Source organism: Paroedura picta, chromosome 7 (genome assembly GCF_049243985.1).
Source record: "Paroedura picta isolate Pp20150507F chromosome 7, Ppicta_v3.0, whole genome shotgun sequence".
Classification (NCBI taxonomy): Eukaryota; Metazoa; Chordata; class Lepidosauria; order Squamata; family Gekkonidae; genus Paroedura; species Paroedura picta.
The window spans coordinates 62,077,653-62,089,501 of record NC_135375.1 but is presented as its reverse complement, the minus strand read 5'-3'; positions in this window follow the sequence as shown (position 1 = coordinate 62,089,501).

Genomic DNA, 11,849 nt, shown 5'->3' with positions numbered 1-11,849 from the left:
TACATGAAACAGTCTTCGTTAAAAATCATACAATAATTAATAACAGTGGTTGTAACAGTATAACAGAATAATATAATAAAATAGTATAACGATGCAACAGTGCAATGGTACAACAGGTCCAGAGCGCTCTGGTGGAGTTCTGGGAGGAAGGGGAGAGAGGGGGGAGAGCGGGGGCCCTTCATTCGCTGTTGGTTGTGCCTGGTCTCAACCAAATGCCTGATGGAAGAGCTCTTTTTTGCAGGCCCTGCAGAACTGTTTAAGCTCCGTCAGGGCCCTGATCTCTTCTGGGAGCTCATTCCACCAGGTAGAGGCCAGGACAAAGAATGTTCTGGCCCTGGTTGAGACCAGGCGGACTTCTTTAGGGCCAGGGACCATTAGCCAGTTGGTGGCGGTGGAGCGCAGAGCTCTTTTGGGGGCATAGGCAGGTACACTGGGACTTGACCGCGAATGGCCTTGAAGGTAATTACCAGAACCTTTAGTCTGATCCAAAATTCAACTGGCAACCACTGCAGTTGGTGGAGAATGGGCCGGATGTGGGACCTCCACGGTGTTGCTATGAATTTAAGGTGCCAAATGCTGGAGCTCGCCTTCTTTCACCACAGCAAGCCACCAAGGCAGCTTCCCACCCGCCCGCCCTGTTGTTATATCTGTTTGTCGTGTTTGTCACAGCTTTGTCACAAAGGGGCATGAGGTGGAGTATTTTGGTTAGGGAATTGTCTGCATACTGGGACCCTGAAGTAGGGGGTCTCTTAAGAGTGCGGCCGTACCTGGCTGGGAAGGTCAGGAGCTTGGAGCCAGGAGGAAGGGAGGGTTGGATGAGATGGATGCCAGGCAACCATTTAACCAACTTCCTCCCTGAGGAGGGTATCGAGGGGCAAGGGACCTACCCTCCTGGCTGGGAGGCAGGGGGACCCAGGGTGCCCCTCAAGTCCATATCAGCAGCTGGACAGCTGTGCAGGGGTTTATTCTACAAGTCATGCCAGGCCAACCCTCAGTTCATGTGGGTGAAATAAAAGCTGTGGCTTTTTTGTTGCCAAAAGAGATGACTCGGTTTTTGATTGGCCATATACCACACTGCCAGTCAATATCCAAGTGTATATTATAAGAAGGAAAACTGTTAGGCCTGTTCTGCATGTGTGTGTGTGTGGTGGGATCCTCCATAAGTTTTAGTGTGTTTGATATTTTCCAGCCAGCCTCCAGCTTTCCATTCTTGGGCAAGTTACTTGAGCGGGTGTTTTTTTGTTTTTTTTCCCCAAGGGGTTGTTGGAAAACATTGATCTGAACTGGTTTCAATATAGCTTCAGGGCAGGATTTTGAAGAGAGAGTGCTTTGGTCACCTTCGCTGATGACCTCTATTGAGAATGAGAGAAAGCGATATGACCCTGCTAGTTCTGCTGATTCTCTCTCAAGGGGTTTTGATGGGTGTTGGGATCTTAGTCTGGATAAAACCACATCAGTCATGTCTTTGTGAATAGGCAACTCACTGTTTTTAATTATTTCCCTGTATCCACACAATACCATTTTAAAAAATGGAATAAAAATGGAGAACCCAGGATCAAAGTGCAGGGATAAAGAGTCTGAAATCACTACCATCCTTTTGACAACACTATCTAGCACTCTTTTCCTTCTTTCTATATAAAATACAACTAGTTCCAAATTCAATGCTATAAAACTGGCTTCCCTGCCAACAGCTCTCTCTTGTGCCTCAAACCACAGCTGCAACATAAACCATATTATCCATAAAGTCAACACTGAACTCCAACTATAACCATAACAAGTTAACAAGGGTGGGAAGGAGGGTAGCTGCTCCGGCAGTGGCTCAGGTAGAGAAGTGGGCTTAGTACCCAAGGCACCTATTTATAAGTACGTGCCAGCCCACCTCATGCTCCCACCGCCATGTGCACACTGCTACTGAGCAGCACGCACACTCCATGTGTCACCCCTCCACTGCGTCTCACCTGCCTACCTCCCACCATGCCAAATGGCAGCTGTGGTAAGTCCTGGCCGCCTATCCTTCTTTCTCAGTCTATTGCCTACTAAATACTGTTCTTTCAGTTTCCTTGCCTATGGTGTCCCAAGCTCTTAATTCTTTTGTTCCAAGTAATGTTTTCCACCAAGTTAGACTTTCTTTTTATTCAAATAATCTTAATTGCAAACAGTTTCATCCCTGAGAAATGTAGACTTCTCTGACAACATACCAATTCAGGTAGTCACAATGACCCATTATGCACGGGGGAAATAACGCACATTCGGGGTGGAATGGCGGCGACCAAAATCACCGATAACGCACGGAGCCGACTGCAACCGGCAGCAGCTTCGGTTCATGCCGCCGAAAAAGCCGAGTTAGTGAAACGCAGAAGAAAGCGCAGCTTCTGGGTGACCGGGGCGCAACCAGAAGCGGCGCCCAGATCGCCGCGTGTATAATCGGTTACTCCGGGTTTTGCCGCCGCCGCGCCCTGCCCCGTGCATAACCGGTGTGCGTCGCGTCTTCCCCCTCCGCGTTTTCCATGTGACCCGAAATCGCCGTTTCGGCGGCCGTGCATAATGGGCCTATCTGAGGCTTCAAAGCCAAAAGTGCAATGCATTACAGGTAGTTTTTACATATGGACTGGTCAGCATGAAGGATTTCCCTTTGCTCCAATTTTAAATTGATTTGTAATACATATTAAATAAGTAAATATGTGTTGTAATGCAGAGTAGAATTTAGATCATCAAAATGTACTGTGATGTACAAACAGACATTCTACAAGGAAAATAGTATAGCTATTATGCACCTTATTTCTGGTTTTAAATCAGTAGTTAACTTTCCTAATGCTGCGGCCCTTTAATACAATTCTTCATGTTGTGGTGACCTCCATCCATAAAATTATGCAAGTGTTCTTTCACAGAAATCAAACCGAAACTGACCAATGGTATGAAGATCCATTGTTCATGATTGTATATAAATTGTTTTTTTCCGGGGTTTCTCAGTTCATTTCTGCCTCTTGTCCCACCATGTTGATCTTGCTCTTTTCTGCTGCCCCAGACAGACAAATGATCTATCTCAATCTACCTTGCAATGCTGTTTTGTGGATGGCTTTCCTCCCTGGCCAAGCTGCTTGCCCTGCCACCACCCCTGTGAAAGGGTTGCTTGACCCCCAAAGGGGTCCTGACCCCAAGGTTGAGAACTACTGTTTTAATTGGTCCAATTTAGGCATTACAAGCCTCAATAATCAACAATTACTAAAGTTCCTGTAGTCAGATCACAACTAAATGGGGTTGTAAGCAATTATGAAAGAAATGTTAAAGCAGCATACAGCCACCTGAAAAGTACAGTATGGTAGAAACAAATTTTAGTGTGGAAATGGATGAAAAAGTTGACACTTTAAAAATGCAAATCCAAATGATATCACTAGGTCAGATACAGTCTGGTTGTCACAGAGGATTCCAAGGAGGTCTACGTCAAGGTTTTTCTCAAGGGGAATTTTAGATTATTGAAGAATTTCTGAGGTGGTTCCTCTTGTCTCAGGTTTCCAGAGTGGTTCTTGTTTCATTATAAGGGGAAGTACTTTAGTGTTGTAAAAGGGGGCTTGCAATTGCCACTATTCGTAATCTCTACCAAAGAAAACCTCTTGCAAGTGTTAATAGAATTGTAAGGATTTGGGGCTTCTGGATTCATTTCAGAAGACTGAGAAAACTACTGTTTCCATTGCTTCCAAGCATGGCATGATGCTCTGGGAAGATTAGAAATGGAACTGAAAATGTTATAACTTTTCATCCATTAGCAGTTAATTCACCCCTTTGTAAAAATCAAGAACACCACTCAGGAAGGGAGACAACTGTCAGGAAATGGTATGCTGTGGACTTCTAGTCTAAGAATTCTTAACATTTCCTAGATTTTTGGTTGATTACCATGGTGGCGATGATAGAGAGTTGGGGAGAGAATTAGTCATCACTAGGGCCCATTATGCATGGGGGGAATAGCGCGCATTCGGGGTGGAATGGCGGCGACTAAAATCACCAATAACGCACAGCGCCGGCTGCAACCGGCCGCAGATTCGGTGTGTGCCACCAAAAAAGCCGCGTTAGCAAAACGTGGAAGAAAGCGCAGCTTCCGGGTGACCGGGGCGCAACCAGAAGCGGCGCCGGGGTCGCCACATGCATAATTGGTTACTCTGGGTTTTGCCGCCATTGCATCCCGTCCTGTGCATAAATGGTTTGCTTTGATTCTTCCCCCTCCATGTTTTTCATGTGACCCGAAATCACCGTTTCAGCAGCCATACATAATGGGCCTAGTGCACACAAACTTTTAATGTTTGGTTAATCTCTCTCTGTGTTAATACATGTGAAGAAATAGTCCACATGTCATTGTACATAACATTTGCATGCTTTTCCTTACTCAAAAGAACTGGTAGAATATTTATGATGTTAGAAATGACCCTCACATGCTCATAGTAATATTATCTAGAAGATTGATGTGGTATGCTATTTTAATACTGTTTAGCATTGACATATAGGCTTTAAACTACAAAGTGAACTAATTCATTAAACTTCACAAATCACAAGTATTATTCTTCATGTCAATTCGAAGGACCAGAAAGGACAGAGTAGAAAGGTAAACAGTTTTATGAAGGCTACAAGAGAATACTTGGGGAAGATAAAAACTCCAAAATACAAAGTACACTTCAAAACCAGCTAAAGGCACAGTAATTACTTAAAACACTTGGAAACCATCAATGCTCAGGCTTTGTGCTTCCTATTCACAAACCTTTCTTCTTGGTTCAGTAAACAATAAGCTTACTGGATGGTGTCTACTTCAATTACTGTCAAACCCAAAACAGTTGTTTGGAACACTGCTATGGGATAGGAGGATTAAACACCATTACTTTCCATTCCTAACTTCATATTATCTAACAAAGATAGTTGGATGATGTCTTCAGATATGAAACTTTTTGATCTGTTATAGAATGACAAAACCTGTGATACTGCTTGAATACAACTTGAGGACATCCAAAGAGGGACAAAAGAAAATACTTCCTTGCACATTGAGTGACTGAAATGTGCAATTTGTTGCAAGAAGATTTAGTGATGGCCACAGTCATACTAGCTGTAGTTCCATTTTTTCTTTAGATTCCCTTATTTCTCATGACTTCTTTCACATAATTGGGTTGTGTTCCAAGACACTGATTTGCAGTCCCATCCTAAACATGTATACTTAGAAGTAAGTTCAATTTCCATACCTATTAATTAAACAGGTCACTGAAGAGATGGCATATGCATTTTCTAAACAAACAAACATTCCAGTTTAGGGAATGTTTTATAAGCAGCATAAAATCTGCAGGAATGCTGCTTAAATGAAATTCATCAGATCTTTATGCTTGCAAAAACACAGTGAGAAATTCTTATTCTTTCTCAGTCTTACAAACCAACTCACACAGCTCTTAAGAATTTCAACAAGGCTTCTTTAACTATTGATCTACTCCTCTTGACACAGAGGTTTGACATGCTGCATAGCAATATGTGTTATGCTGGTTGCAACACTGTGATGATGGGGCCTGATAAATAGCACAGCCAGAGTTAATAAACTGGTAACCATACAACATTTTTGTTATAGCTGCATTAATGCAGGAATGACAAAAACAAATAAACACTATATGTTTATGACTGGTGACCTACAGCAGTTGATTTGCAATGCTTTTTTCATAGGAGCTCACAATATTATATCTGGAAAGCACCTCAGAGTTATCTTGATTTGTAGATATTTCTGCTCTGTGATATGTACTAGAATGGAAAAAGAGCCTCTAAAATTGCCATGTGTGCAAGATATTTCTTGTAAGAAGACAATCATACTTCTTTTTTGCCTTAAGACAATCAGAGCCACTTACTCCAATCTTGTTCAGTGTCCTAGGCCCAGTTTTCACTTATCTGTGTAAGGGTTGTATCATTTCAGACTACAAATGGATGCTCACACACCTGAATATTCTTCCTACAATCAGCTCCCAGCACACAGGGAAGTAGGGGGAAAGGCTTCTGGATTACATGCCATGGTAGCATTCTATCTCATAGATGTTTTAAACTGGCCTCAACAAAGGTCAGGGCTTTTTTGAATTTCTCAGACATAGCTGGGTAAGGCAAAATTTTCTTTTAGAAAAATGATTGCATTAGGCCTTTATGTTTCATAATTAATTCTTATTTATATTTGCAGTTAAATATTCCCTTAATGTGTGGGCTTTGAAGGATTTATAACAGTTAGTCTGATAGTAAATGCCTCTCTCACATTAGATTGTTAGTGCCTTGCTAACTCCATAACTGAACTCCCTGTCCCAACAAGTCAAGAACATATAGATCCAAAAAGATCACTGTGAAGTTTAAAATCTAGAATTCATGCAAACAAACCACATCAATGTCAAAAGCCCCTAATAAGGGAAGGGATATGATTATTTTATATACATACATTTCTAATAAACCTTCAACAGGCACCTTCATGAGACAGAGAAATACGGGAGAAAGGAACTTCACTCAAGCCATTACAATAGCTTAATTATAGCTTAATTTCCCTAACAGGAATCAGATAGGCTCTTGGGAAGTAAGAAAAACTATTAATCAGAATTCATGATGCCAAATTCCCTAAGCATCAAGAACTGATATGGTCTTGGGGTATATCAACAGAGGCATAACATCCAAATCACAAGATGCCATAATCCCATTGTAGCCTGCATTGGTCAGGCTGCACCTGGAGGACTGTGGGCAGTTCTGCAGGTTGTACTTCAAAAAGCTGGTGAACTGAAAGGAGCTGGTATGGAGAAGAGAAATCAAGAGGATCAGGGTCTTGGCTACCTAGCCCTATGAAGAAAGGCTGAAGGATGTGGGGATATTCAGAGGACGTTGAAAGGGAAGATGGTTGCTTTCTTTAAATGTTTGAACTGCTGTCATGTGAAGGAGGATGGGGAGCTGGTCCTGTTGGCAGCAGAGGATAGGACTCACAATAATGGTTTAAATTGCAGGAGGAAAGATACCAGTGGCATAATAGGATTTCTTTTTTACAGTCAGAGTAATTCAGCAGTGAAATTGATTGCCTATGGAGGTGGTGAGCTCTCCCTCAGTGGCAGTCTTCAAATAGTGGCTGAATGAACACTTGTTAGGGATGCTTTAGACCAGGGGTAGTCAAACTGCGGACCTCCAGATATCCATGGACTACAATTCCCATTAGCCCCTGCCAGCGACATCAGGAGGGCCGCAGTTTGACTACCCCTGCTTTAGACTAATACTTTGTAGCATTTCATTAATAAGGAAATAAGATTTGTTCCATTAATATCCACTACAATATTAGGGGAAAGAAGTATTTTTGTGCTGTGACATAGTGGGCATAATAGCCATTTATAAAAAGGAATACATTAGTAAATAAATGACCCCCTCAGGGACAAGTTAAACAGAATTTAATTGACCTATTCTCTCCACCTCTAGCCCTCTGTATTATTGGTTTTTTATTAAATCATGTGTGTAAAATGCCAATGAGAATGGTGGCGAGACCGCTGAGATTGTGCAGAGCCACCATGCCATTTATCCTTTTAATACTAAATTTGATGAATTTCAACTTTTTAAGATTTCGTGCCTGATAATGTTCAATCTCATTAAGTGATCAGAAACACCAGGGATTCATTTGTGCTTATTGCTGCAAACATTAATACTTCTTTAATAAAATACTGAACAGTTTAATTGAGACTTTGCATCAATGATGAAATACTGTACATAAGGAGGATGAGATACATTTTAAGCAAGAAAGCGTTTATACCTGAACATATCCTTTTGCAAGTGGGTAGCTGTGTTGGTCTGAAGTAGCACAACAAAAATGGTGTCCAATAGCACCTTTCAGACCACCAAAGATTTATTCAAGGCGTGCACTTTCGTGTGCAGGCACACTTCCCCAGACAAAATGGAACAAGAATCAGGAGAGTGCAGCCTTTTCTTTATATCTGCACTCCCATGAGTGTTGTTCCATTTTGTCTGAGGAAGTGTGCCTGCACACGAAAACTCATGCCTTGAATAAATCTTTGGTGGTCTTAAAGGTGCGATTGGACTCCATTTTTGTTATAACCTTTTGTAGTTTTGTTGTGCAATGATTTTACTGCACACATCTACAACGTATGGCGAATGCCATCACCAATCTTTAATAAAGCAGGTTTCTGCAGTTCTATTTATTGACTTCCAGGTATCATCCTCAATCACTAAACTGCAGGGATTATGCAGCATTATCTACAACCCTGTCGATTAATATTTAGAACTATGTAACTTATGCACAACTTCATATATTGTTATTGTCACATAACACTTGTCTGGTTAATAGTATACACTGCATTATAGTTTTGAACATCTTACACTATACTCTCACATTGTGATCCAATTATCTGGGTAGAGAAGCACCTGGCTTGCTGGGAGGTTGGTATAAAAGTCAAATAAATAAATAAATTGCATGCTGGATGTTCCTTTAAGTACTGTGCACAAAGAAACCCAGTACTGGGAGGGGGTTCAGTATACTGAACCTCTGAAATATTGGTATTTCACCATATTCCCAAATCTAAATACTGGTAAATGATATTTGAATTTGGGAAAACTGAATTTTCCAGCTTGGAGTCTACTGGGCTGCCCCATTGGAATACAGAATCCCAGGAGATCCTGTCAAATGGCTAATCTTGCAGAGACTGAGATCCCTTCAGGACCAGATTGGGTAATAGACTGCCTGGTTGAAACACTGCAGACTTTCAATTAGCTGATCCTATGGAAAGCAATCTCACTGCAGGCTCAACTTGGGGCTACCCACTTCAAACCAGGCTGTCCAGCAACCCCCAAGCACATCCTGTGGAGAGGTTGGAGATAATCATGGTTCTATTATTCAGTTTGGGATCTGCTAGCATGCCCAGTTCAAACCAGGCCACCCAAGAGAGCCTGCCAAATAGCTGATCCCTTGAAGACTGAGCTCTCCACAGGATGTGCTTGGGGGTTGCTGGACAGCCTGGTTTGAAGTGGGCAAGCTGAGCTGAAGAGCAAGACTGTGCTCCCTCCATCTCAGTTTAAACTAAGCTGCAAAGGGACCTAGTCCCAGCCCACACAGTGCTGAGCTGGCAGCTCCCATCCCCCATTCTGATTCTGGGCCTCCTTTTTGCTTACCTTGCTTCCAAATGGAGGGAAGTGAAATGTACTCTGAAATGGCTTGCAGCCATTCCATCTTTACTGCAGGGTAGGCATGCCCAGAATGGCTCATTCTGAAATGGAAAGGGACCATTTCAGGGGTCCCTTTCACTTCCCCCAGTTCAGAAGATAGCCAAGCAAAAATTAGGGTTTAAATGGCTGCTGACCATTTAACTAAACAGATGATAGGTAGACATCAGGCTGCTCAGTTTAAATGACCTGCAGCCATTCAAGCAGTCTTTTTCACTTCCCCTTGTTTGGGGGGAGGCACTAAATAGACAGCTGATAGTATAGCAGAATGTGCTCAAATAAAAGCCAGAAAATTTTGGCTTTTTCAGGCCAGCTAAACCAGTAGCCAAAAGAAATAAAAGAGTCGGTGCTCAGTTTATAAATTAAAAATTAAAAAAACCCTGGTATGAAATTTTTCCTGTGTCTTTTGTGGGTAAGGCAAACCAAATGCATATGCCTAGCTCCTTTCCCCAGGAGTCCCAAGATAAAGCCAATAGAGTATGACAGCCTTTCCCACTCATACAGAGTGTCTACCACCTCCAAAACTGCCACAGGTTCAAGGTTACAAGTAGGTCAGGCAGTCAAATGTTGCTACCCTTCTTCCCTCTTCTAAAATAGATGGAAAGCCATGACCCTTTCACATCCCAGGCCCTCTCTCCCACTCATCAAGACATCACCAGAAAGGGTAGCCCAGAATTGTTTTTATGGGAATATTTTGTTAATATAGCAGTGTTTGCCTAGTCATACAGCATGATACTGAGTGCAGTAAATAAATCTCCCAAGTAGTATATTGCAAAAAAAGGTGAGCTTACAGTTATTCAAGAAGATGAATTCACATTCAGGTTGTAGTCAAAAGAAGTGAAAGAAGTAAAGTGTACTTTCCCTATCACAAATGGCCAGCTTGGCCAGCTTGGCCGGCATAATCTGTGTGTGTGAATATGATGACATTGAATCTACAGGAGACACCTAAGGAAGTCTGTAGGAATAAGAATGAGAGAATAAAGACAGAGAGGAGAAGTCAAAAGGCAGCTTCCTTTTAAGACAAAGACCATTTCCATACTGGAAATTTTGCTGCCCTGACTCTCAAATCCAGGATAGGTGAGGTGCACTGGGCGAAATGAGACCAGGATAGGTGAGGTGCACTGGGCGAAATGAGACCAGGAAGAGGCAGGGCAACCTGCCCCAGCTCAAATTTCAGCCTGCAACCTGGCTCAGAGCCCCCAGTGCAAAAACAGTCAAAGCAAGGCATCTCATTCAAGGAAATAGCATCTATACATGCAGGATGTTGTAGGGCCCCCAGCCAAGCTGAGTTGAGGGGACAGGAAGGGAAGGTGATTGTAAGCCACTTTGAGATTTCTTCTGGTAGAAAAAAAGCAGGGTATAAAAAACTTATTTTGTTCTTTCTTTCTCTTTCTCTTTCATTCGTTCGTTCATTCGTTCATTCCTTTATGACACCCAGCTCTTCCTCCTGACTCCACAGAAGCATTAGTCAGCTGCCTGGAAGTAGTGACGAGATGGCTCAAGCAGAGTCGTCTGAAGCTCAACCCTGCAAAGACGGAGGTCCGATGGCTGGGTAGGAAGGGACCATGTGAGGAATCATCTCTGCTCACCCTGGACAGTGTGCAGCTCTCAGTGACTCACTCCACCAGGAACCTGGGCATGATACTGGTTGCTTCCCTTACTGTGGAAGCCCAGGTCACAAAGACAGAGTGGCTGGCATTTTACAGCTGCACCAAGCCAAGCTACTAGCACCCTACTTGGCCCGAGAATATGATTGTTATATTTGCTATGATGTTCTATGTAATTACACTATGATGTTTTATGTAAACCACCTAGAGCCACATGGAAGGGTAGTATAAAAATCCAAATACGTTCAATTCATTCATTAATTCCCTTAGATTTCTAGACTACCTCTCTCTGGAAAAGTGCTGGGCCACCTTACAACAGCATGAATAATTTTATCCATTTGGAGCCTCTTAATAATTGTGAAACAGCCCTGGGGGACGAATGGTCCGGCCTCTCTAGGGCCAATCCCCTACAGCTTGGCCCTGCCCCTACAGCTCCCGCCCTCCCTGTCCAAGTTGGAATAGGGCCAATCCGGGTGCAGCCAGCTACACTCGGATTGTCCCTACCCCTACAGCTCCTGCCCTCCCTCACCAAGCCCTCACCCCTTGCCTCACACAGGCACATCTGTGACTCCGCCACTCCACTTGCAGGGACTCAGGTAAGAGGCCTGGCCGTGGCAGTGGGGGGAGGAAGCGCTCCCCAAAGGCCTGGAAAGCACACCTGGGGCCTCACAGGCCCCAGGTGCTTTCCAGGCCCCTGGGAAGCCATCCACCTCTGGGGGGGAGAGGGGACACTTCCCAAATGGGAAAAATCCAGCAAAGAAATTGGAAACAATTGTGCTTCTGACTAGTAACAAATGATTACTTTATTATATTGTTTGCATTCTGATTTTTGCACTTGCATGCCACTTTGAGCCTTTTTGAAACATTAATCTAATAACATTGGACTTGTCTGATGAATTATTTATTAGATTCCAGTCTGAACCTCACTCATACCACAGAAGCTTGCTAGTTGACATTAGGCCAGTCACATAATTTCAGCCTAATTTGAGATTATGTGATACAAACTGCTTTGGGCCCCCATTGGGGGTGAAAGTTAAATAAATAAGA